We start from the raw sequence: 22144 nt of genomic DNA on the forward strand, positions 1-22144 counted from the left end.
GTTTTAAACATTTTTATGTGATTGTTTTTCTTCATAAAATAATGAACTGTAACCAAAAAGTAGGCATCGTAATGTATCGATCATTAGCAGAAAATCCCGATTCATTAGTATCAATTTCTGAGTGAAATTCCTAATTTAACTTTGGTTATATCAATTTTCGTCATTAAAAAAAAAAAAAAAAAAAAAAAACATTTTTACACAAGAGGTAATCAATTCTGGACACCAAATAATCCCATTCCGAGACGCCGCCGCCAGGGCAACCCATCCGAAAGGCCTAGCTGCGGAGGCGTGGCGTAGTCACGCCCTCCAGCTAGTATTAATAATAAAACAAGAAGACTGACTTTTCGTTAATTTGGTTTTAATATTTTTATATTTATTTTAAATTGGTTTAATATAGCTAACGATAAACACCATAGATAAAAAACGTCAACTTTCCAACTTGCAGCATCATAACAAACCACGCTTCTAACTTGCCCCGCTCAATTTTTTCGACCTTAAATAAAGAGTACTCAAGAACTACTCGACCATTCTATTTTCACATACATAACTTCAGAACACAACTACAGCGTATTTAAATTTCAATGAAATTTATCAGAAAGGTTTATAAATTTTCGAGCCACAAAACTTTGTACATAGTCCTATAAATATGTATATAGATATATAGGAAAACTCCAATTTAATTGAATGGTATTTTCTTACTCTTTTTACCTCAAAACATAAAACAGAGGGTTGCTCTACTGTTGAACGCGTCTTCCCAAATCAGCCGATTTGGAAGTCGAGAGTTCCAGCGTTCAAGTCCTAGTAAAGTCAGTTATTTTTACACGGATTTGAATACTAAATCGTGGATACCGGTATTCTTTGGTGGTTGAGTTTCAATTAATCACAGATCTCAGGAATGGTCGAACTGAGACTGTACAAGACTAGACTTCATTTACACTCATACATATCATCCTCTGAAGTATTATCTGAAAGGTAATTATCAGAGGTTAAACAAGAAAAAGATACTGTTTGAAAAGGTTTTTACCGAGACTGAAAAGGCTTTCTTTTTTTTGATAACAAAAGAAGTACAGAAAAACATTCCGGTTTGAAAAAAATGATGCCTACCACATGCCAGTTTCGTTTTTTTTTTTTCAAAGAGCCATCGTTAATAATGGAATAGAGATGAATCGCTCGACAAAAACGATTCTATAAAACGCGATACATCCGTTTTAGAGTTACAGTGGTGGTCAAACACATAAGCACAGATTTCATATGAAATTATCAGACAAATTATCCTCTATTTAATGATTAAATAAAAAGAAAATCAATCATTTTTTAAACGACTTCGAAATCTAGTTAAGAAATAGATTTAACAGGGTGAAATAAAAACGAACGTTCATACGGAAAAACATCAGGATGTAATTACAAATCGGGTGAAATCAGGGTAGGTTAATGACATAAACTATAATTTTCTAATCTGGAAGACGTGGGTTTGAATTCGACTGAGATAAGTTTATAAGAGTACTCACAGAACCAATCAACTCGGATTTAATCGGTCCTAGTTAATTATCGATCGGTAGGGGAAGTTGGAAGTGGATAGGACGCGGTGCGAATCAAATAACTATTTAGCATACCGTGGATTTCTACTTTAGCGGATAATCTTTAACATTTAATATCTAAAAAAAAAAAATTTAATAAATTTTCTATGCGCATATAAATAAATCTAAGGTTAACGCTATTGCGCTGAAAGTATGTATCAGTCTTTAATTATAATCATCAATTAAATTCTAGGTGTAGAAACTTAAAAACAAGCAGCCTCTGATAAATACGGTAGATGTTTATATCGATGTCGACAATAACATTAAAATGTTCAACCGTTCTTCTCAAAATACTCAGGTACACACATACAACTAACTCTCTTTTTCCCCTCCCCCAACCTAACACTCACTTCAACCACTCTCTCACTTGGCAGATTCTCTTTCACCTTTGTTGGTAAATGTTTAAAAAAAGTTAATAAATGCAATCAATTTTGTTCGATCACGTAATTGCGAAATGATGATTAAAAGATCGATAAAGTAAACGAAATCGTTCGAGAAAGACGATCATCGAATAAAGATTAACTTATTATAAGAAAAATAAAATCGTTTAATTGGGTTAATGAAAAAATAACAATTTAAATAATCAAAACTAGAATAAACTAAATAATTAATATTAATTATATTTATGAAAATAGATGAGAATATGTGAAAAATAAACATAACCACTACAGTAAAAAAAAATTATCAAAAAATGACAATAAATAAAATTATTCCTAAGATTTACGATAAGAAAATTTTATATTATATCAAAAAAATAAAGCTTTATTTCATAATTAAATACTAAAACGTCTTTAAGGAAAATCTGTAAAATAATTTTACTCTCTTTTAATTTTAAAATGTAATATTTATTACATTTATTTATTGGTTATTTATTAGATATTTATATAATTTATTTTTTACTTTTCAGTGCATTTTTTAATTTGTTAATATATTATGTTTTTTTTTTTTTTTTTTTTTTTTGTCTTCAGTCATTTGACTGGTTTGATGCAGCTCTCCAAGATTCCCTACCTAGTGCTAGTCGTTTCATTTCAGTATACCCTCTACATCCTACATCCTCTACATTTTTTTTTTAAATTCTCAATTTGATTTAATTCTTATTTTTTACTTTTTAGAGGGTTTTTCTAATTGGTTTACTTTTTTATTAATGTTAATAAAAAAGTAAATTAATGTTAAATTTAATTAATTTAATTAACATTAATTTATTAATGTTAAATAAAAGCGTTTTTAAAGATAATTTTTTTATATGCAATCAAATATATTTTTATAATTTTTTTTGTTTTTTGTATTTTTTTTAAGACTAAAAAAAAAGTAAAAATATTTATTTTTACACATCGAACTTACATACGTGTACTAAATTTCAATCATTTTCATACGGTAGTTCAAGAGAAATGAAAATTTTCAACTAAATGCATGAATTTAGCGTAGGGGTAGCACGTAGGAGCGTGAGGGTGGGTCATATCAAATGCTGACACCGTAGTGCTGTATTGTCATCGAAGTTACATACGTGTACCAAATTTCATTGATTTTTACACGATAGATCAAAAGATATAGCGGTTGCAAGATTTGATTATCCTAAAACGAGTTAAATAAAAGCTTGTAAAAAGATTAATATGATCAACGCCCCATATATAAATATAAACCGAACCAAATTTTTAAAAAAATCAATCGGGTCAGTCTTCAGATGCAAGGCCAAAAGCAGTGCGACACGTACATATGTTTTTTTTGTTGGTCAAAATGAACCAGTCTGACACTAAAACGTAAATATTTACAAAAACCCTGATACCCAATTTTTGAGATGATCATCATACTTTCCCTTTTAATGTAGCTATTCTAGCTATATTTGCCGGGAAAGTAAAAGCAAGTTCATTTTTTGACCTTTAGTAATACTTTACCCGGTAGTCCTTTAACAGTCATATACTGGTACTACAATCGTATTATAAAATTAATTACATTATTTTTTTAATCATAATTTAAAGAGAGTTCAAGTGATATCGAATTCGTGTGTAATCTTTTATTAAAACAAAAAAAAAATCACTAAATAATAAAAAACATATTTAACAATAAATAATCTATAATGGATAATCAAGAAATGTAGGAAGTAACACGACATGATAACTAGTTTTGGTCGTAAAAAGAAAACCAGTGGCGATTCAAGGCCAATTTTTATTGCAATATACGTACTACTATTACTTTTTCTATTCGATCAAATACATATTTACCTCGCACACTAATATTATACTGTTTACGTATATTCCATAAAAGGCCGACTAAAAAGATTAAAAAATAGATATTTTAACAATATTACGCCGAATCTTGTATAAATAGAAAAAAAATAGTATATCATACAATCGTGTAAAGTATAAGTACACGCAGGCCTGTAATCATAAATAACACCCGGAAATAAAACGATACAACTTATTTCAGATAATAACAAGGTTCTGATACTATTCACTGAAGTTAACATTTTTATTTTCATTCAGTTTTTAAAATAAGACTAGAGGGGCCGTACTTCCCGATCATTAACTTCCAAAAAATAAAAATATTATTGATGGTAATTTTATTTATAAAATCTTTTTCCGAACAACATTTATTATTCAATTTTCACATTTCTTATTTTGATTACCTCGGTAATCCACGACGCAAGAAAACCGAAACGAAACTAAAATATAAATAAATATTTGACTCGGATCTGCACAGAGGATTTCTAAAATGATGGACTGGCTGTGCTTTTTCGGATTCTACCTGTAAAACTAAACAAAAAATATCCTTAGGAAAAATGCCAATTTCTCCTTTGTTCTCCCGCTGTCCGCCATTTTGTTATTTTTATAAAAAAAATGTATATTTCAAGTTCTGATAGACGAATCACGTTAATATTTGGTAAACGACTTGGTATTAAAGTTTTAAAATTAGCAAACAAATCACGACTTAAATACTCACACAAATTACAATAGCGGCCACGTTTATTTTTCAATCCTTTATACCTCCATAAATATTATTTTTAACAAAATTTATGTTATTTTCTAAAATAAGTCTTTTATTTTTAATACAATTACATTCTATTTTTTTTAAATCGATTAATTAATAGACGAGTTATGGTAAAAAATTAATGTTGAAATTCTATATCTGTTTTCTTCAGAGTTTTCGCCCGTTTTTATTGCTGCTTCTTTCTTATGCTCTTCGATATTACTGTTGCAGTTCGGTACCTGTAAATGTTAGCAATTATTCTTCTATACTTCAACCTTAAATTTGTTTAAATGTTGAACACTTTATTCCAGTCTACGTTATCCTCTTCTAAGTCTATAAATGTCATGTATGTTGGTTTAATTTTCGTTAATCTTTCTTCCACTATTAATCTGAGCGCTGAAATTTCTTCCCTTGTCCCTGTACTTTTCCTGAAACTAAATTGATCTTCTCCTAACACTTCTTCCACTCTCTTCTCAATTCTGTACAGATTTAGATCGTAGTAACAGTCCAAGGTAAAAAAAAGACAAAGATGCTACGATTTGCTGACGATATAGTAATTCTAGCCGAGAGTAAAAAATATTTAGATGAAACAACGAACAGCATGGATAAAGTCCTACGCAAGAACTACCGCATGAAAATAATAAAGAACAAAATAAAGTAATGGAATGTAGGAGAAATAAAGTAGATCGATCAATGATTACAAAAATAGGGCGCTAAAACACTATGGAGGTAGAAGAATTTTATTATTTGGGAAGTAGAATTACTAAAGATGGACGAAGCAGGAGCGATATAAAATGGAATATCATAGGCGAAACGAGCTTTCAGTCAGAAATATAATTTGTTTACACCAACAACTAATTTAAACGTCAGGAAAACATTTTTTAAAGTATATGTTTGACCGTAGCTTTATATGGAAGTGAAAGTTGGACGATCGGAGTACCCGAAAAGAAAAAAATTAGAAGCTTTTGAAATGTGAAATGCGGTGCTGTAGGAGAGTGTTAAAAATCAGATGGGTGTATAAAGCGACAAATGAAGGTGTGCTGCGACAAACTGATGAAGAAAGAAGCATTTGGAAAAATATAGTTAAAAGAAGAGACAGACTTATAGGCTACATCTTGGTATCCTGGAATAGTCGCTTCGATATTGGAGGGAGATAGACGGGAAAAATTGTGCAACGTTTGGAATATGTAAAACAAATTGTTAGGGATGTAGGATGTGGGGGGAATACAGACATGAAACGACTGGCACTAGATATGGAATCTTGGAGAGCTGCATCAAACCAATCAAATGACTGAAGACAAAAAAAATGTAACATTAAAACAAATATTTGAAAATAGTAAGTAAAGTAAAGCAAAATAGTGAATTATTAAATATTAAAATCTGTACAAATAAAATTACTAACGCTTTAATTGGAATTATATGAACATGACTGTACACATTAAAAGAGGATACCCTCAAAATATAACATTATCTTTCCTTCATAAAATAACATTTACACAGAATTAATGTGATTTAGGAATATTTCATTAAATTATAACCAGTACTGTTACCGAAAATTGTAATTTGTTTTATACTGAAAAATTTAGTAATCAAAATAATTAATGTTATTTTCATTTTATTATTGCTGTTAAATTTTTTGTAAAAAAAAAGTATAAGAATTTTTTTTAATGTACATCTATACTTGAATTGCATGATAAATTTTAAAACGGTATGTTAGTTAGTTAATTTTTCTCAACAGATTGACAGAGTCAGATAGATACTCGGCAGACGACTAGAAAATACTTTCAACGTAAATCTACAAAAAATAAATGCAATAATTAACCTTTGACTACATAAAACCATATACTTGTATGCTTACCAAATATATATGTCAGCTTAAACATATGCACATGCTGTAACAGAAAGTAAATATCAACAAACGGTTAACTAATTAATAATTTATCTATGTAAATTCATTCTTAAAAAAGCTTTCAACGATAGTGATAAACTTTCTCAGAATTTGTATAAAGAATAAAATTTAACCTTATTCCTAAAGAAAAGCTGAAATTTATAATCGTTTAGATCTTACATTTATTTAATTAATAAAAATATTTTTTTAAGAATTATTGTACATAAAGCGAGGGCAATGCCTCCTCAAAAAGATTACTGAGAGTGATAATGGAACTACGTTTCATTTATTGTAAACTGAATCCTTTCTGAAGATGACTTCCGGTAAAACCCATGAAGGCTAGGTAGGAGGGGGGTGGCGTGGGAATGAAACTGCCACATGTAGGGTGTCTTCCCCTCGGAGTCACGATGAAGTAACAAACAGTCAATGTGTTATACTGAGTTGTGCTCTTTAAATATTAAGTTATATTAGGAGCCGCATCAAATTTAACTATTTTTACGTATTACTCAAAGTAGAGCCGCAAAATGGTGCCTAAAAATCAATTTTGAAATCTGTTTGGAAAAACGGAGTTCAACGTTGGGTATATCGAGAAGTTACAATTGAAATTATTTCATGTTTCCAAAACAAATATATAATAATTCTATGAAGACTATAGTAAATTAAAAATGCATTGATGTACAACAAAATTCGGATTAATACGAGTGAAGCAGAAAATTAAAGAATTTACTTCAAAAATATGAACAATTTAATGACCATCAACATCATCCGACGCAGTTATTCAATAATGAAAGGTATTTACAAGAAGACATTTCAAAGATAAAATATTTTGGGCTTATCTAAAAGATGTTAACAGGTTTAGCTTTCAAGTTTCTAAGGTTTTCTCTTTGCTTTCGTGGGGGTGTCATCATGCTCTTTCTCATGTAACATTCCTTACTGTAATGTATATTTTACAATAAGAAAACATTGTAGTTTTGCCGATGATTACAATAATGAAAATATATTCTGATAACACTGTATAATTCATGTCTCGGTAAAATAAGATTTATTTAAGTAAAATTTCATTAATCTATATTTGTGTAAAACAGTTTAATCAAAATGTCATACGATTTAAGACTTAAATTTTTCATAAAAAAAAATCTGATGTGGGTACCACATGACTTCCTTGTACGCCTATTAAATTACATAACACATTTTTTTAAAATTAAAATCTATTTCATTAATAACTTCTGATATTTTTCTCTTTTTATTGTTATTATTAAATCATTATTTATCGTAAACATTTATTTACAATCAGAGTTTAATATTTATTAATAATTCAATATATTTAAATTAAAAAAACAAAATGAAAAAAAAAAGAAGATGAAGTCTGATTCGAAGTGACGTGCCTTCCCCTTGTAAATAATCCAAATATATCATTAATTAAAGTTTTATTTAGCTATAACTCTGGAACCAATTAAAAAAAGTACCACTTATGATATAACGTTGAAAAGCTCCCGGTGAGGGCTTCGTACTGCAGTTAAGAAAAAGTCCAAAATCCAAATCTTTTTAAATTTTGGGCTTTTTTGGACACTTTTGGTCCAGTCGATTGCAATCAAAAGGGGAGATGCACAACTAGATGTTACAACAGTCCTGAATTCAAAATTTCAACATTCTACGGCTAATCGTTTTTAAGCTATGCGAGATTCATAAGTATACGCACGTACAGACGTCACGCCGAAACTGACGTCTGTACGTCAGTTTCATGACGTAGAGTCGTCATGAAACTGACGACTGTAATATCCGAAATATCCGTTTTGATCATCAAAACGGATATTTCCGTTAAAATCTGAAAACCGATTTTTTTTATGGTCACAATACTTCCTTTATTTCGTACAAGAAAGTACTATTCAGTTATTTAGGAATCATGGAAAATAATTTTTTTTCTTTAATCATTTTCTTTGAAAACATATAAAAAATTATTTAACAGATTTCAATTACGTAAAACATAGCGAATGATGATTTCCTATTAATACAAATCAAAATCATAAAAATACTTAAAACCGTATTTCAAAACATACACAGTTAAGAATAAGTAAATCAATCGATCGGACGAAAACGATCGAGATATTTTAGAATTTTAATTCCACGAGGTGGCTGAGGGACTAAAAAATGAATCAGGTATTTAAAATAAGTAAAAACAGGAGCAGGAAGAGGTTACAGTTGAATCTGCCTTCTTAAATGGAATGTGTTTACATCTACCGCTGCAAAATAAGAGCATAGAAGAGTCAAGACTTGTACAGCTTTAAAATCAGGTTCCTTAATACAATTTGTTTCCCGTAGCGAGTAAATATTTACACGGTACATCTAACCGATAATTTACTTCCTAAAACGTTTGAATTAAAGAACAAATTCTAAATTGCAATTATATTCTGTACATGATAGATTACGAACGTGCTTGCAAACGTTTTACAAATAACAATTAATTGAACAGAACCGTTGTAAAAAAATTATTATACCAAAATCTCGTTATTTATGAGCATATTTCACAATAAAAATAATCACGTTTTCATGATTCATACACATCAAGAATTTACAGGACACATGAAAACAAAATGAATTCTCTATGTTTAAGAAAAATAATAAAATGTGTACTATGGAAGCTATATATTATTTACAAAAAAAAAGGGTAAAATACTCTTCTTTATAATAATACACAAAAAATATAAAATTTATTATATATATATATATATATATATATATACATATATATATATATAATTATATATTATATATATTATATATATATATATATATAATAAATAAATTTTATATTTTACAGTATATCTAACCGATAATTTACTTCCTAAAACGTTTGAATTAAAGAACAAATTCTAAATTGCAATTATATTCTGTACAAAATTTTATATTAATCTTATTTTTTTATAAACTCGTATTCTATTTATATATATAAATTATTACAAAGGTTTTTCATAATAACCTCCTAATACATCCTAGTATTTATTGAACCCTGTAGCTTGCGCCATCTTACGGAATACACACAAAAAAATGGGGATTTCAATATTTCTTAATGAGAAAATAGTAAAACATATGACTGTAGCCTGCGCCATCTGATTAAACAAACACGAAACATAATTTACTTTTTATAAGGCATATCATCCTTAACTCATTGTGTCTGGTGGTGGGGGGAGTTTGCTTATTGTTCACTAGTTGAACAGATTTGCAAGGTACACATTAAATAAAAAGCTGACAACACACAGTTGTAAGACCTTCCAGTCACGCGGCTTTTTTCTGATCCACGGCTTACACACATCACCAATTTAAAATATTTATCATTATATTTAAATATATATATTTTTTTATTTAATTCAATGATTCTAACTAAAGCGCACGCGCATACCGCATTTCTTTCGCGTGGGTGTGGCGGTACTAGCGGTCACTTTAAATACTCTTTTACTCTTAAATATTATTCATTTATTTAATTATACCGATCACCTGTGACGTTACAACACAGCAGCTGTACATCAGTGCTACACTAGAGCTCCTTGTGGTGAAAGAGAGTACTACTGACATGCATACCCACTAGTTTATTTAGAACATTTTTTGGGGTAAGTATGCGATTTTGCAAAAGTTTTTTTAATATTATTTTTTAGTTGTTAACAAATTTGCCTCAGAAAAATAGGACTTTAATCAGGCGAAATCTCGAGATACTGAGGGTTGTGCTCTACAGCCTCACCCCGTTGACCTTTTTAAGTTGCAAATTTAATGGCATCAATGTCCCATATAGTTTGGTCAAAGTCGGTCCAGTAGTTCTGGAGATATAAGGTGATTTAGATGGCGACACCGAACATACACACGTACATCCGGAAAATTTCCATTCGGTTTTTTGGGTTCCTTAGGTGTGAAAACGTCAAGATCAGATGAAAACCGCATATGCCCAAATTGGACCGATTACAATACTTTCCCTTCTACAGCTATATCTCTGCTACAGCGCTAGACGGGAAATTAAAAATAAAGCCAACGTAAACTGACTTGCTGTCGCAGAAGAATAAAAATAGCGGTTTCATTTTGCGTCGTAAAAATAATAAAAACGTGTCAATAAATGAATATTTAATAGTGAAAACAGTTTTTATATAAAGAAAGATGTATAACAAAGTGGTATTACTGCTTTTTTTGTTTTTAGTGAGCGAAAAATCACCTTCATAAAAAGCTACACCGTTACAGTGAATAATACCAGTTTGTGTTCTTTCTTCTCTCTTGTTTTTTGACGGAGATTCACTGGTCTCTCAAAAGAAAATCTTGATTAATCCTAATTAAACAATGATGTATGCATTTTAAAAGTTAATACTGAAGGAAGGAAAAAACGCGCGCGCGCGAGAGCACAACTAGCAAAAAGAATTAGCATAAAAACAAAGATTTATTTTCACAGTGGTTTTAACTCAAAATAAAAATAAAATTAAAGATTAATTGCCAGGGTAATTAATCAAATTCATGAGATTAAATGAATGTACACAGCACGGCAACAATAAATATAAGTACGATAATTAATCCTATGTCTGATTCCCAGAGTGAGCCTAACATAACAAATATTTATCACAGGAACTGTGCTTTCCTTCACAATACAACAATGCTTACAGTTATATAATAATAATTAAAGATTAAAATATATATCTTTCAACATAATTGTATAAAATCACTAAAAAACTTTTACAGAAACTAAGTGTATGAGGCACCATTCTAACCCTAAGACTACAGTAAAATTTTATCGGCCTCAATAGGGCCGATCAAATATGCTCGTTACAGACGAGTACTCGATACTTCCGATTTGCCACCTCGTAACCGTAAGTTTTTACGGTCATTATCTATTATAACACAAAAAATAAACTGTATACCTAAGAAGAAACTGTTTTAAAATAAAATATCGATTTGTTTTGTATTATAGACTAACAAATAAAATTTAATGCAATACAATTTTTAGTCGCTAATACGTTTTGCTTTTAACCAAAACCGTTAGCGTTCAATGAATTACCAAAAAAATGGTAATAAGTGTGCAGTAAAACTTACCAAAATCATCGAGGAAAGTAACAAATGAACACCACATAAAAATTTCTACGTCATATGTGTTTAAGTACAAATTGTATTTATTAATTTAAAAAAAATCATTCTAATCCATTTTTTCTTCATTTTAACAGAATATGTCAAAACTTAATTGCACGTACAAACTAATTATGCTTAAAAATCGTTTATTTTTGTTTGTTTAATAATCTTACACCCGTAATTATCAAAACGAATTTGTAGTATTTGTATTCAAGTACTCTTATCAAAGTACTAAACTTCGTACTTATCAAAATAAAATATAAAGAAAAGAAAACTTAATATACGATCTGTACAACAGTCAGATATAAATTATAACACTAAACAGGAAGAAATGAGTGAAACAAAGATGCAGTTTCTCCATTACTTTTCAAGTGTTGTAAAAAAAGAAATATTGAAAGAACAGTAAGAAAAATTTAATTGTCGAGTAACTATAAAGAGAAGAAATAAAAATGTTGAGATTCTGTAACGGCTTTACTCTTTACACAAAAAACAAAAAAAGGGTTCTGAATAGCAGATATCGATTCACTGCTAGGAAAAAATTCAGTCTGAAAATAAATAAGTGCAATTTATAAATTTAAATTTTACATGGAAGAAGCAATTTAGGATTTCAGAGCAGACTAACTAACTGGATACAAAAATAAAGATATTAAAATTTGTCAATGATATTGTTCTTTTACCAGAAATGAAATAGGAGTCAGAAGAAATTTTGAATTTCATACATTTGCTTCCAAAATACATTCAGATTAATAAATAAGAGGGGTAAACTGCATAAAATGAATTATGATAGAAAGAAAAAGAATGAGGAATTAAATGTAAAGATAGAACACATACCAAGAGGTTGAGAATTTTCTTTTGAAATTTCAAAGATTAGATGATCTTAAAGACTATAAAACTATAAGATTTTTGATCTGAAAGACTACTAAATGGAGAAAAGAGGAAAGAGGTGTCGGAGAATCTTGGCTGATGGATCATACATTAAGACATCCACACACAGTAAATTTGGTAGCAGAGATCATAACTGTAGATTACAAGAAGAGTTGGAATTATAAACATACATGTATAGACATAAGATTTAATAATTATACTGAGCATAAATAGAGTAAAAAAGAATGAATGGGTACACCATCAAGTTGGTCTAATGATAAACAGTTAATGAAATTTACTGGGTATACAAAAAAGAATATTGAGGTTCTAATCTGTTACAATATCTCTTGAATGAGGTGTTCAGTGTTGTTTTAAATCAAGAATCAAAGAGCAAAATGGCCAGTTTTAGTTGTATTGATGGCTGTAGTTTGATTCCTTACCTTTCTGCTTGACAGCGCCACTGGTAAAGACGGCGATTCATGAACAGTAAGTCTTCTGTGTTTTGTAGTTTGCTAAATGTTACAGATTCACATTTATCATATTTATATCTGTAATTACAGTGCAACGTGCTTTTTGTAGAAAGTTTAATTATGATCCTTCGAGTGATAACATTTGATGCCATAATCGGTTTGAAGCAACCGGATATCTGTGTAAAGGAAAGAGTATAGGACATACACTTATCACTTATATTCTTATTTAATTAATAACTATTGTTATTATTTTAATAAATAAAAAATTAATTAATGAATAAATTCTAGAATAATTTTTTAAATAAGTAAATTATAAAATTGTTAAAAAATTACTCCCCCTTCCCATGCTCCTCCAACATAAGAAAGTCAGTGATTCCTACACTATTATTTTAAATATGTCAAAAAATGTAAAAACGCTCAAAGTTTTTTTTTTACATTTCAGAAAGGAAAAGAAGTATTTGCATCTTTGACAAAACAAAGATTGAAGTTTTCCAAATTTTTTTAACTACTACTGATAGTCTTTTTAGTTTTTTTGTTTAATACTTTTGTTTATAGTCTCATCAACAATTAAAATCATTTGCAACTTATCAGTGTAATACAACTGTAGCGGTAAATTTGTAGTTTCAACAAACTCAGGTTGACTACTCCTGAGACGTGTGGATAATTGGACCCAATCACCAAAAAACACACCAGTGTTCTTTGATCACCGGTAGCCATGTAGCCTCTAGTTTTCAAATCTGAATAAAAGTAACTACCTTTATTAGTATTTGAACCTGAGAACTTTGACTTTGAGTTTACCACTAGAGACACCCGAAGAGTTACTGATAGTTTTCATCATACCCTAGACGAGGTTTTTACCAAATTCCTGAATTTTTTTATTATTCAGGAAGGGCACCTAATCCATTCCCTTGACCAATTTCGATAAAAATCTAACATCAATGTACTATGAATAAATTCACCGTACCAAATTTCATAGTTATACAGTGTATATCCAAGAAGTTTCTGTACCTGTAGACAAATGTACATTGCGTATTACCATGTCATCCAGCCCCATATCATAACATGTGGAAGATTCCTTTCTAATTACATATAAAATGAGCACTCTCATTAGCCCAGAAAACCACATTTCTGGCTCATAAACTGCAATAAATTGCACATTCAATATAAAACAAGATTCTTGTGCAGGACACCGCATTTGGAAATAGTGCTAATAAAACACTGTAGGCTGTGACATGCTGTTTTATATCTCCATCCGATAACACAGATAAAGAGAAAGAAAGCATTCATATGTAATATAATTGTGTCCATAACATGTAACAGAACAGACAATGCTTCATTTCCTTTTTTGTCTTCAGTGATTTGGTAAAATATAAATGCTATATTATAAATTGAAAGGTTTTTATATAATTGAATGTAGAATTTCTAAAAATTGAGCATTGCAAGAAATTGGAACTCACGATGTTGAATGCTCAGTTAAAGGCTGGTAGACTACGATATTTTTCATTATTACAGAATATTATACAATAACAGCCAAGAAAGAAAAAACTAGGCTTCCAGTCTTTTGTTCATGTAACTTTTATTATTAAATTTCTGTAATAAAATACTCTTAATCACATCTGTCGTTTTTTAATTTAGTTCAACATCCAAGTGAAAAAACAGAATAGAGTATATAAAAAGACATGAAATTAAAATTCAGTCTAAGTGCTACATGTACAGTATGGAGCTCCTATGGATAAATCATAAAAGATTCTTTTTTTATTATAATTTACATAATAATAATTTAAAAAAAAAAAAAATTAAAATATAGATGCAAAACAAAAAAATTATACTTTATCAAGCATCTGAATGTGTGCATGAAAGAGTAAAAATATCATAAACAACATAAATTGAAAATTAAGATATAATGTAAAAATAAATTAAAAGAGAAATGAGTAAAACCCGTTTAAAAAAAAATGGTAAAAGAAATTGTAAAAATAATGATAGTAATATATAAGATAGGCTAGAAAACTAGTATGACATTAAATATACATGACAATTTTTAAAATTATTATGAATAAACAAAATGTGTAAAACTTTTAAAAGTTAAAAAAATATAAAAGTGTATAATAGGCAATAAATAATAAAAATATATACAAAATAACTACTATTAAAGGATTTTAAATGTCAAGTAATAAGCATAGATATTACCAACCCAGCAATTCAGATAGGTGAAATTTTTCACTTTATGAAATAAAACACACACACACACACCCTACATGCATATGTAAACATAATCACTCATTTAATAAGCACAACCATAATGACCTAACGTTATAAACATTTTATAGACATGAAATACAATAATCAAGGAAAATAAATAAAATAAAAACTTAATAATCATGACTTAATGATCAATTAAGATCAGCTTAATGATAATTACGATGTTTCAAAGTAAAACAATATGGTTTATTCTTTTTGCAAACTTAATCTAATCATCCTTTATAAATTTTTTGTTTAACAAGTCGTACAGAAATTTTATACAATCGACAAAGAAAGATTACTATTATATTATTAATGTAATTATCAGTAGCAAGTCATCTGGAGAAGCATATTGTAACATTCATTGTTTTTTTTATTTAAATCTATATTTACAATCTATCCATGACTTTTTTAAATAATACAAAATTTTCTAATTGTAAGTAATCTTTTAAAGTAGAAGATAATACAGTATCATCTACAAAGAAGATAACAATGAATAGTATGATGTTTTTAGGAGATTACTTAAAAATGTGAAGAAGATCAAGGCAAAAAGGTTGCATCCATAATTAACTTTCCCTCACTTGGCCGAGGCAAATGTGCAAGCTACCTTCTAATGATTAAAAAATTCCAGATTATACTTGTTAATTAATTCAAGACCGGCTGATTAAGAAGCTAATTTGCATGCAATCTTACTTGCTGGTCAGCCAATTACTATACGCAAGTGTCATAAAAAGTAACAGCAACATTAAAACCAACTTTACTCGTAGGTAAACTTCAGTGTGACCAAATACTCAACAAAATATATAAACACATGAATAATGAAATATCTTGAGGGAAATAATTATATAATTTCTACTTTATAATTTAAATACATTTGGATAGTAACACACTAAATCATTAAATATTATGCGACTAAATTACACTATGCGATAAGTAAATAAATAACTATATAGATCACATCAAGAATGAGTAATTACACTACAAAAAAAGCATAACAAATGACACTATCTAGAATTTATCTGGAAGGATCAAGGGAAACCAAGGTTAAACAATGATCAAACATCGCAAAATACACAATTAATTATAAAAAAAAGATATACACAATTAAAATGAATATTGATTAAAATATTAACCTATAAAATAATATTAAGGTAAATTTATTTATTTATTTTATGTAATACCAGGATACACAGTAACATCACAAAGATGTAAACAGTGCTCTGCGAGATGTCAAGGCATTTGTTCGCAGTCTGGTGTGTAAGAGTAAATGTACTGGTAATTGTGAAGTCTTGAAGAGAGTGGTGGTTAATTGAAACCCAACCACCAAAGAACACCGGTATCCACAGTCTAGCATTCAAATTCATATAAAAGCAACTGCCTTTACGAGGACTCGAACCTCAGAACTCTCGACTTAGAAAATCAGTTGATTTTGTGATGACAAGTTTAACCACTAGACTAGACTAACCAGGTGAATTAATATTTTAAATAAATTAATATATTTATTATATAAAAAATAACTATAAAATAAATCACTATTCAGAAAACAATAAAAATTATTTGAGCACATAATTTATGTAACGTTGAAAAGTTGAATTGGAGAAATCCAATACTTTTGAAAATACTTTTGCAGGTATTATTTAAAATTCATTGACACAGCATATTAAAAATTAACTAAAAATATTATTAAAATGTGACTAAAATTCTTTATTATTTCTGTATAACAAAATCTTTTAATTGTACGTATTTTAAATAAATTTGGTGAAACTTTATTTGAAAAATATCAGTAATTTATTAAAAATGTCAGTAATCCTGGTTTTTGTAAATCAAAATATTTTTCTGTTATATAAAAACAGTTTTCTTGTTTAGTTTGGTAGAGGTTCATATTGTTATTTTTTTAAAAATAAGTGACTGTTCGATATAGGAAACATTGCACATTCATAAACAATATGCAATATTCATAAACACACAGAGAAGTTAACATTTTTAATTTTTATCAGTCTGCAAGATTCATAATTATCATGTGACAATTAATTTTTGTATTTTGAAAACTTATTTTAACTTTCTGAGGGAGCTTCAAGAGATGTAATTATATTTCAGATGGGAATGTACATAAACAAAAAAATTATTTAATAATAATGAAACGTTTAGCATTTTATTAAGGTATTTCAAAGTAAAACAGTACAGTTTTATTTTATTGCAAGATAAATCAATTTGATCATCCCAAGAGAATTTATCACATAAAAAAGATATCCAAAAATCTCCCTGTATGAGCAACAAAAGGAGCGTTATTATCATTAATGGGAATTCTATCCAAGCAATAAATTTATCAGTTTTACCCATATTTAAAGTTAGATTGTTATAATCCATTCAGCGAATAACTATTTTAACTACTATAGAACATAGAATTCTCAAGTCCTTATGAATAATTATCCTCAGATTTACATACAGTTGTCATCTGCGAAGATAATAATGAAAAGTGCTTAACTACTATAAAATCATACGGATAATACCAGCATGATGAAATCTGGTTTAAACTTTCACAAAATAATTAGTTAATTACAACTAATCACATTCTCAAAAATAATTATTTATTTATTACTTTTTTTGATAATACCATTCAAAATTGCAGACGTTATATACAGTTTTAAACATCCTCAAATTTATGAATCATCAGCCACACCTAAAGAAATTCTTTCACAAATAGTCAATAAAGAAATGAACTGACTCACTCGCTGTTACATTACAATATTTACTACAGTTATACAATAAACAAAACAATTGCTAAGATTGCAAAGTAACAGGCTGAGAGGTGACCTTCCCAAATAGGGATTAAATTCCATTAATTCATTCACCTGAATTAATAATACTTCAAACTAATATAGCAAACCGACTGACTAATCATGAAAGAATAAAAAAGCTCCATTAAATTTTTTTTATTGATTTAAAATTAAGTATGTGATTTGAACAACTTATATTGGTACGATATAATTGAGAAGAATTTAAGAAACAGGGAATGTTTTGAATCAATTTTTTACATGAATTGGATCTGTGAGAAAAACAAAGATATCAAAAGGGAGAATCATTTTTTAAAAAAATAAATACGTAAATAAAAGAAAAAAAGGATATTTCTTTTAATTGAGTGTAAAAAACAATTTTCGTTGTTCAACATTTCTATAACTACATAATCTAAAGTTATCAAAAACTTTTAAAATTAATTAAAATCTTTCTTCCAAAGACTTTTTGCAGTGGAGTTATTGTTAACGATGCCCGTCTTAAAAGGATTATGAAATCCTTTTAGTATAGTATTTTTAAATTTTAAATTATACAACTGCATCAAAATCTTTGTTGCATATACAACATTTAAAATTTGTAAATTTAATAACTGAAAGTCAATTTTATTATTATTAGAAACACGTATATTTCATTATCACTATTAATGAATGAATGTTCAATCTATTCAATGTAACATTTAGTGCAATCACAACAGTTTAATTAATATACTCATGGGGCACTGTGTTTGTCAGTGTTCATATACATTTGCTGTACTTTTACCTTAATTTAATATTTTTTTCTTATTTTATTTTTATTCTATTTACCTTACTTTATTTTGTTGTATTTTTACATTTTTTACCTTACTTAGAGTGGACAGCATTAAAAACATTGCTGATAGAAACCCTACTAAAGAAAAAAAAAATTAATAATTAGCTTTGATAGCCAATTAGAATAAAGAATTGTATAAATTTGAAGGTGACAAATATTTCATAACGGGTACATTTTTTATTCATGTTATTCAACAAATGTAAAGCTTGCAAAGTTATATAATTCTCTATCGACACTGGGAAAGTTAAGCCAGGTAATTAAAAAAATAAGTCTATTATTATTACATTAATTAGTATAGAACATAGTTGCTGGCTTCCTTAGATCTTTAACCCTGAGAAGTATGGCTGAGAGGGTCTAATGATGTTATAAACAGACTAGTAACCTGGGTGGCTAGGGTGTAGTAAGCACCCAATCAGAGTGCTTACTTCACCAAGGTAGGTCATCAAGTCCCGATTAGCTGAGATATTCACTGTTAGGATGAGAATGGATGTCTGGAGAACTCTGTGCGGTGTGGGAGGGTGTAGGCATTAACCTTGCTCCCAAAAGTGGTCCACAGCAGAGAGAAATAGGATATATTTTCATTAAAGGATTATTAAATTTGAGAATTTATTTATTAACATCTAAGCAAATCAAGAGCAGCAGCAGCTCGCATACAGGTGCTGTGGACTGTAGCACCCCCTAATTCCACTTGATATTATCAATAATATTTAATATAACAAGTACCTTTTCCTTTAATTCTTTCTTTATACTTGAACAATATAAATTTTTAAGCTTAATGTCAATAGCCATCCCCCAGTTTATGAAAAAGATACAAAAATCTTTCTATGGAACTGTGCATTTCACAGTTCCAGCAGCATGGTGTTTGGCTGTTGTGTGCATACACACATAGAAGCTGCACGCAAGGCTGCAAGAGAGAGAGAGAGAGAGAGAGAGTACTGTCGCTCCTGCAGTGCCGACCCTGGCACTGGTGGATGATAGTTTTGTTTTTTTTTTACTTTGTGTGTGTATGGAATGTTCCTTGTTCGTTCTCTTTTCTAGTTTAGTCAGTAGAAGCAATATGAAAGCGGTTTATGTTTTCAGTAGTGATAAAAAAATGATGAGGCAAGGGCTCTCTGATTGCCAAATCTATCCAAAAACATGCTGAAGGGCGAAAGAGAAAGTAATTAGTAAAAACTAATTTTTTATTTGTTTCTGTGTACATAGAAATTTAAATTAAGCATCGTTGGACTACAGTGTTTTTAAGCAGACATTTTATTAAGTTATTAAATAATAATACTAAAAAATATTATCTGTATTGACATTTTATTATTTATTTGGTTAAACTAAAAATGGTTTTAAAGCACAATGTGTTTAAAAACAGTGTACCATATTCTTGAATGTGATAAACTGTAGAATTACATTATTATCCTGCTTCCAGCTATTTTATTTGATTAATTTATTTTTTTGGTTCTTTTATTTTACATAAAACTTTAACCATGTCCTTGAAAAGGCCCAGGAAAAAAGTTTTCTGGAGCAGCACCCCCACTAATTTTAATTACGAGCCGCCACTGATTAAGAGTACTTTCAATATATTGAATTGTAGGATAAAATTGTTATTCTTGTGATCAACACTTGTTTTGTTGATATGAGGATAATAGTTTTGGTGTTTAGACCCAATCATTAATGATCTGAGTGCATAGTCTAATTGAAGTTAGATAGATAAAGGAAAAGTTTTTATGTTAAACCCTTGGTGTTAGAGGAACACGTGGGATTGAAATTGCACAAACCAGTTAATTTGAAGGTTGTATGTTATGGTAGTGGTCATGGTTGGAAGAGGCTATACGAAGGCGATATTAGGTTGTGTAAATAACTGATGGAAATATCTGCTGCGACATTTGCATTGGTGATATCCTGAAAAGACACCAAATTGATAACTGTGTTATGTTATCAAGTTTAGAGGGTCTAAAAGATGACCTTTGGTAAAGCCTGTAAGGGCTAAGAACAAAGGGGGTGGCATGGCAACCGAGATCGTCACATGGTGAGTGTCTATCTCTATGGGGGTCACGATATACACTATTGGATAAATAAAAATGTATGAAAACAATTTCACTACGCACAGAGAATATATTGACTGTCATGTTGCTCTGGTAACTGAAAACAAAAAAGCAAAGAACAAAGCTAAAAAAATAAGGAAACAAATGATACATATACAGTAATTAAAGATGCAACTAATAAAATTAAAACAAAAAAATAACAACAATAAAAGAATGTGCTTTTTATACAGAGCATATGTGATTAAAAATACATCACAGCAAACAAAGGATTGAGTCAGTAGAAATGAAAAATATTAAAGATGACAGATTATTTTAATGTAGTGGAAGATTCTCTTCTTACTTGTAACTAAAACAGAGCAATGACAAAAGGTCAGAGAAAGAGAAATAAAGAAATACAATACAGTTTGCTTATGGATGGATGGATGTAAGTATTACTATGCATGCATATAAAACAAGTGCAAATAACAATTCATCAAGGCTGAGGCAGGAAATCATTCTTATTTGCCACAAAATTTATTAGGATAGCATAAAATTAGACAGATGTTAATTAAGTTACAAGTCTGACTAACTGTTGACACCTTTTGCATTCTTGCATGCCAAGGATGCAATCCGATTCATCAGAAAAGGATAAATGTTGATCCATACATAATTTCCTGTCAAATATACTCTTACATAAAAACCTAATTCAGATATCTACAGTAAAAATCATACATCAATATTCTTCTATCTATATTAAGTAAATAGAATAAGTTATATTTTTCACAAAAACAATATAAATTCAATAACATTCACATAAATTAAGTATATTAAGCATTTGATTACTTCTGATATATTATCATAATAAAAACACTAGTTGCAACTATAAAACATAAAAATAAAATAAACTAACCTTGAAACTTATGAAACTACTAATCCAACCACTTACCGGTATTTAAGTACTGTATGTAAAAAAAATATTAAAAGCAATTTACTTAGTAACTTACATGAAAGTAACAATCTATTAATTAATAATAATATGAATTAATCTATTAATCGACTAATTATTAATTACAAAAATAACTGATTTTTAAAATGACGTCTTTAATAAAAATTACACAAGTTAGTAGCATAGAGGTACTTGTAAAACCGGCATGCAATTAGTAAAAATAAATGCAACTGAATTAATTATAGTATATATTAGTAAAATAGTTTTAATTTATATCCATAAATATAACAAGTTAAAAAAAGATATAGTTTGTAAGTGTAAAATAAAAAAGTACGTATTATTTAATATTTATTACGTTACAAAAAATATATATATATTTTTAATACATAGAATTTTACTTTATGATACGGATAAAATATGAATAGGACAACAATACAAAAGTTTTAATTAAACCCTACCTAATAATCCGTCACAACACGAAATGAAATTCA

At 28.8% G+C, this 22144-nt stretch overlaps 1 protein-coding gene across 1 annotated transcript in view; it reads right to left on the reverse strand.

The window, feature by feature from the left end:
* Nucleotides 1-22144, reverse strand: part of ko (Stork-head domain-containing protein knockout) — a 678389-nt gene extending 656245 nt beyond the window's left edge. The window contains exon 1 of the mRNA XM_075376680.1: nt 22112-22144. The gene's annotated coding sequence lies outside the window, so the exon portion shown is untranslated. The remainder of the gene's footprint in view (nt 1-22111) is intronic.

The sequence above is a fragment of the Lycorma delicatula genome, chromosome 10 (genome assembly GCF_047948215.1).
Source record: "Lycorma delicatula isolate Av1 chromosome 10, ASM4794821v1, whole genome shotgun sequence".
Taxonomy (NCBI): domain Eukaryota; kingdom Metazoa; phylum Arthropoda; class Insecta; order Hemiptera; family Fulgoridae; genus Lycorma; species Lycorma delicatula.